The 6,138-nt window shown below is 45.3% G+C and overlaps 1 protein-coding gene across 1 annotated transcript in view; it reads right to left on the reverse strand.

Moving 5' to 3' along the window:
* The window catches only part of NTN4 (netrin 4), a 79,731-nt gene that overhangs the window by 38,588 nt on the left and 35,005 nt on the right, over positions 1-6,138 (reverse strand). The gene's annotated exons all lie outside the window — the stretch shown is intronic.

Here is a 6,138-nt window from a genome sequence, read left to right on the forward strand (position 1 = left end):
CTCCCCCAGTAGTATATAGCCCTTCTGTGCGCTCTCCCCCTGTAGTATATAGCCCCCTGTGAGCTCCCCCCAGTAGTATATAGCCTCCCCGTGCGCTCTCCCCCTGTAGAATATAGCCCCCTGTGTGCTCCCCCCAGTAGTATATAGCCCCCCTGTGCGCTCTCCCCCTGTAGTATATAGCCCCCTGTGCGCTGTCCCCCAGTAGTATATAGTCCCCTGTGAGCTCCCCCAGTAGTATATAGCCCCCCTGTGCTCTCCCCCTGTAGTATATAGCCCCCTGTGAGCTCCCCCCAGTAGTATATAGCCCCCGTGAGCTCCCCCCAAGTAGTATATAGCCCCCCTGTGAGCTCCCCCCTGTAGTATATAGCCCCCTGTGAGCTCCCCCTGTAGTATATAGCCCCCCCATGCGCTGTCCCCCTGTAGTATATAGCCCCCTGTGAGCTCCCCCCAGTAGTATATAGCGCCCCTGTGCTCTCCCCCCAGTAGTATATAGCCCCCCTTGTGCTTTCCCCCTGTAGTATATAGCCCCTGTGAGGTCCCCCCTGTAGTATATATCCCCCTGTGCGCTCCCCCCAGTAGTATATAGCCCCCTCAGTAGTATATAGCCCCCTGTGAGGTCCCCCCTGTAGTATATAGCCCCCTGTGCGCTCCCCCCAGTAGTATATAGCCCCCTCAGTAGTATATAGCCCCCTGTGAGGTCCCACCTGTAGTATATAGTCCACCTGTGCGCTCTCCCCATGTAGATGCCCCCCAGACAGAAAAAAAAAATAACAAAAACAACTCACCTAGCACTTCGTTCCCCGCTGCGGCTGTCTTCGTCTCTTCCCGTCAGTCCGGCCCCCGGCTGATACGCGCTCTGTAGGGATGTCCCGGGGATTCCCCAGCAGAGCGCGCATCAGTAACCTCAGCGTACGCCGCCGGCCTGCACTTCCGGGAAGGACAGGCCGGCAGCGTACACTGAGGTCTGTGGTACGCGCTCTGCTGGGGAATCCCTGGGACATCCCTACAGAGCGCGTATCAGCCGGGGGCCGGACCGACACTGCCCCCAGCTCCACAGGCGTACTGACATCTAAGGACAGTACGCCTATGAGGCGGGAGGCAGTGCGGTGGGGAGCGGGACGGACCGGATCCGGGGCGGTTAGGAGGTCTGACCAGGGGTCCGGTCAGCTGGCCTCCGCGGTCCGGGTTCGGACCGCGGTCCGCCAGTTGAGGACCCCTGGCCTAGACAGTTAGTGGTTGTAGGGGATTCTATAATCAGGAAGACGGATAGAATAATTTGTCGCCAAGACCGCCTCAACCGAATGGTTTGCTGTCTCCCTGGTGCCAGGGTTCGGCATGTGGTGGAAAGGGTGGATAAATTACTTGGGGGGCTGGGAATGACCCAGCTGTTGTGGTCCATGTGGGAACCAACGACAGGATACAAGGTAGGTGGAGATCTATTAAAAATAATTTTAGAGAACTAGGTGCTAAGTTGAAGGGAAGGACCTCCAAGGTTGTATTCTCTGGAATACTGCCTGTGCCATGCGCATCGCAGGAAAGACAGCGGGAGCTTAGGGAGTTAAATGCATGACTTAAGTCGTGGTGTAGAGAAAAAGGGTTTGGGTTTTTAGAGCACTGGGCTGAATTTTCACTAAGGTACAAACTGTTTTCCGCAGATAATTTGCACCTTAATGGAAGGGGGTCCGCTGTGCTGGGGGAGAGAATCCTAGAAGGGGTGGAGGGGTTTTTAAACTAGGGATGTGGTGGGAGGACAATGTAGTGTGTAATATAGTGGCGGATAGGTTAGAGAGGGGACAGAACATTGAGGTGGGAGGAGAAGGGTCCTGTGGGGGGAGGATAAGAGCAGTGGATAGGGAGATCCATATGTTGCGGATGAACAGTGAGGATGATTGTAGCCACAGTACTGTAATAAATTCCATTTCTTATAATGAAGCAGTTAAACTCAATGGTAATATAAAGTGTATGGTTACTAATGCCAGAAGTCCAGTCAGCAAGATGGGGGAGCTGGAGGCCTTGGTTCTGGAGGAGTCCATTGATGTGGTTGGTGTGACTGAGACATGGCTGGACTCCTCACATGACTGGGCTGTCAATATTCAGGGATTTGCATTGTTCAGAAGGGACCGGGTGGGCAGAAGGGGAGGAGGAGTATGTCTGTATGTCAGAAATGATATTAAAGTGAGTGTAAAAGATGCAATAGTGGGCGATGACTGTGATGATGTGGAAGCATTGTGGGTAGAACTACAGAAGGAGGTAAAGAGTGAAAAAATTATTCTTGGTGTAATCTATAGACCCCCCCAACATTACTGAGGGGATAGATGGTCAGTTGAATAGACAAATAGAGCGGGCTGCCCGGGAGGGGACAGTAGTGGTAATGGGGGACTTCAACTACCCAGATATAGATTGGGGTCACGGTTCAGCTAAAACCACAAAGGGGAGGGAATTTCTTAACCTCCTGCAGGATAATTTTCTGGGCCAGTTTGTGGAGGAACCAACTAGAAGTGATGCCTTGTTGGATCTGGTTATTTCTAACAACACTGAGCTGGTTGGGGATGTCACTGTCCATGAACACCTGGGTAATAGTGACCACAATATAGTGACTTTTAGCTTAAAGTGTAGAAAAGAAAAACATGTTGGGAGGGCAAAAACTCTTAATTTTAAAAAGGGCCAATTTTCCTGGGTTAAGGGCAGAACTTCAGGGCATAGACTGGGAGCGGCTGCTGTCACATACTGATACAGCTAATAAATAGGAAATCTTCAAATCCACATTAAATAACTGTATAGCCAAATATATTCCTATGTGTAACTAATATAAACGGTTAAAATCAAATCCCACAAGGCTTACAACCAAGGTTAGAAGGGCAATACATGAGAAAAAAGGGGCATTCAAAAAATACAAATCAGAGGGGTCAGCTTTAACTTTTAAACATTACAAAGAAGTCAACAAAACCTGTAAAAAGGTAATAAAAGCAGCAAAAATGCACAATGAAAGACAGGTAGCTATAGATAGCAAAAGAAACCCCAAGAAATTCTTCAAATATATTAATGCAAAAAAACCAAGGTCAGAGCATGTAGGACCCCTAAATAATGGTGACGGGGAGTTAATAACTGGGGATCAGGAGAAAGCTGAGTTACTTAATGGGTTCTTCAGTTCTGTATATACAAAAGAAAAGGATGGAGCTTGGTGGGTGGGGCCAGTACTGAGGGGCCAGAACTGAGTTCTTAGGGAACTTAGTTCTGTAATTTCTCTTCCCTTGTATGAAATATTCAGTGATTCTTTGCTTACTGGTATTGTGCCGAGGGACTGGCGTAAGGCAAATGTAGTGCCGATCTTCAAAAAGGGCTCTCAAACTTCCCCAGGTAACTACAGACCTGTAAGCTTAACGTCCATTGTGGGGAAACTATTTGAGGGGCTTATAAGGAACTACATCCAGGAATATGTAGTGGCTAATAGTATTATAAGTGATAACCAGCATGGTTTTACTAAGGACAGAAGCTGTCAAACCAACCTAATATGTTTCTATGAAGAGGTAAGTAGAAGCCTGGACGTCGGCGCAGCTGTGGATATCGTGTACCTGGATTTTGCAAAAGCGTTTGACACAGTTCCTCATGGACGTCTGATGGGTAAGTTAAAGTCTATCGGTTTGGAAAGTTTAATGTGTAACTGGATTGAAAACTGGCTTAATAATCGTACCCAGAGAGTGGTGGTCAATGATTCCTACTCCGAATGGTCCCCGGTAATAAGTGGTGTACCCCAAGGGTCAGTACTGGGCCCTCTTCTGTTTAACTTGTTTATTAATGATATTGAGAATGGAATTAACATCAATGTTTCTATCTTTGCAGATGACACCAAGCTTTGTAGTACAGTACAGTACAGTCTATGGAGGATGTGCAGATGTTACAGGATGACTTAGACACACTGAGTGTTTGAGCGTCCATTTGGCAAATGGGGTTCAATGTGGATAAATGTAAAGTTATGCACCTGGGTACTAATAACATGCATCATATGTCCTGGGGGGAGTTACTCTGGGAGAGTCGCTGATGGAGAAGGATCTGGGTGTACTTGTAGATAATAGACAACATAACAGCACACAATGTCAGTCAGCTGCTTCTAAAGCCAGCAGGATATTGTCATGCATTAAAACAGGCATGGACTCTCGGGACAGGGATATAATATTACCGCTTTATAAAGCTTTGGTGCGGCCTCATCTGGAGTGTGCTGTCCAGTTTTGGAACCCAATTCATAAAAAGGATGTTCTAGAGCTGGAGAGGGTACAAAGACGGGCAACTAAACTAATAAGGGGAATGGAGCATCTTAGTTATGAGGAGAGATTAAAAGAATTACATTTGTTTAGTCTGGAGAAGAGACGTTTAAGGGGAGATATTATTAATTTATTTAAATATATAAATGGCCCCTACAAGAAATATGGGGAAAAGATGTTCCAGGTAAAACCCCCTCAAAGGACAAGGGGCCACTGCCTCCACCTGGAGAAAAAAAAGGTTCAATCTCCAGAGGCGACAAGCCTTCTTTACCATAAGAACTGTGAATCTGTGGAACAGTCTAGCACAGGATCTGGTCACAGCAAAAACAGTAGAGAGCTTCAAAACCGGCCTAGACAAGTTCTTAGACCAAAATAATATAGATGCATATGTATAGAACCTATCACCCCTCCCCTTCCCTGTATCCATCCCCTCCTTGGTTGAACTTGATGGACATGTGTCTTTTTTCAACCGTATTAACTATGTAACTATGTATTGCTTGCCATTTGAATACTGGTGGCTGAAGAAATGTGATGCAGCCCTAGAGAGCCCTGGAAAACAAGGATACAGCTTATGGCTATGTTCACACAACGCTTTTTCAGCTCAGTTTAAAATGACGTCCGTCATTTTGAGTCTAAAATAACGGATGTCATTTAGCAGCCTGGCCTCCCCTTAGTGCAATGACTGGTGCTGGTACATTATTCTAGTTTGGGGTTACTAATCGGCCTTTGGGTGTGTCTTAATTGAAAAGTCCATTGAATTTAATAGTAAAAACAGATAAAGAACGGTGACAAAAGAAAAATTGTGTGTGAAAAACTAATAAAAAAACGTCCGCTGTTTGCAAAAGACGTCCGAAAATAATGATAATTTTCATTATTTTGACGTCCACGGCAAAAAAGTCTGTTATTCAATACATTGTGTGTATTGGACGTCTGTCATCCCATTGACTTAAATGCATTGCCATTGAAGTCAATTAAATCGCTGCAAAAATGGATGTCTTTTTAAATAGCAAAATCGTCCGCCTTCTCTCTCTTTTTGATGTTGTGTGAACATAGCCTATGGCTGTATGCTGATATGCTATCACATTTTGTAATGGATTTGTGTGGTCCGTGGTGTTTTTTCAAAATGCAGCATGCTATAGGTGTTGTATATGATGGGTGTTTATTTACTATTCACAAGCTTATGAGGGGAAAATGCATGCTCAGTATGTAAGTGACACATGCATGCTGCATTAAATAAAAAAAGCATTAAGGGTGCGTTCACACATACAGGATCCGCAGCAGATTTGATAGCGCAGATTGGATGCAGTGTTCAGTTATTTAGATACACTGTTATCAAAGGAAGGAAAACATGGATATAATCTATGGCCTACCCTACGATCAGAGACTGATGAAACTATACTGTGGATGGCTTATCAATCCACAGGCCTATAAATAGTAAATAAACAATATCTACAATATACTGTATCACACATACGGCTGCACTGTGAAAAAACACCCAGCAAATCTACTACAAAATGTAATAGCATATCACTGGGAAATATATATACCTTTAAACAGGGCCGAGATACAGGGCCCTCCTTACCCAGATGTTACTACGCTGCTGCTAATAGTTTTTTACATGGCTGGTTATGGAAAAGAGGGGGGCCCTGACGGTGACATAGCTCTCTCACACACACACAAGCCACACACACACAATAAGCCGCAATAGTCAAAGCAAAAGTGTCCCTGAAAAAAAAAAGTAAAACCTTGATAACTATATAACTATATAACATGTGGTATCATGTATAGTGTAGAGATCCCTGTGTTATATTAATGTGCTAAGTATGGGACATGTAATAATTTATTGTGTGCTGCTTCAGTTTAAAAAAAAGGGGTCATT

This window comes from Dendropsophus ebraccatus, chromosome 1 (assembly GCF_027789765.1).
Source record: "Dendropsophus ebraccatus isolate aDenEbr1 chromosome 1, aDenEbr1.pat, whole genome shotgun sequence".
In the NCBI taxonomy this organism is placed as follows: Eukaryota; Metazoa; Chordata; class Amphibia; order Anura; family Hylidae; genus Dendropsophus; species Dendropsophus ebraccatus.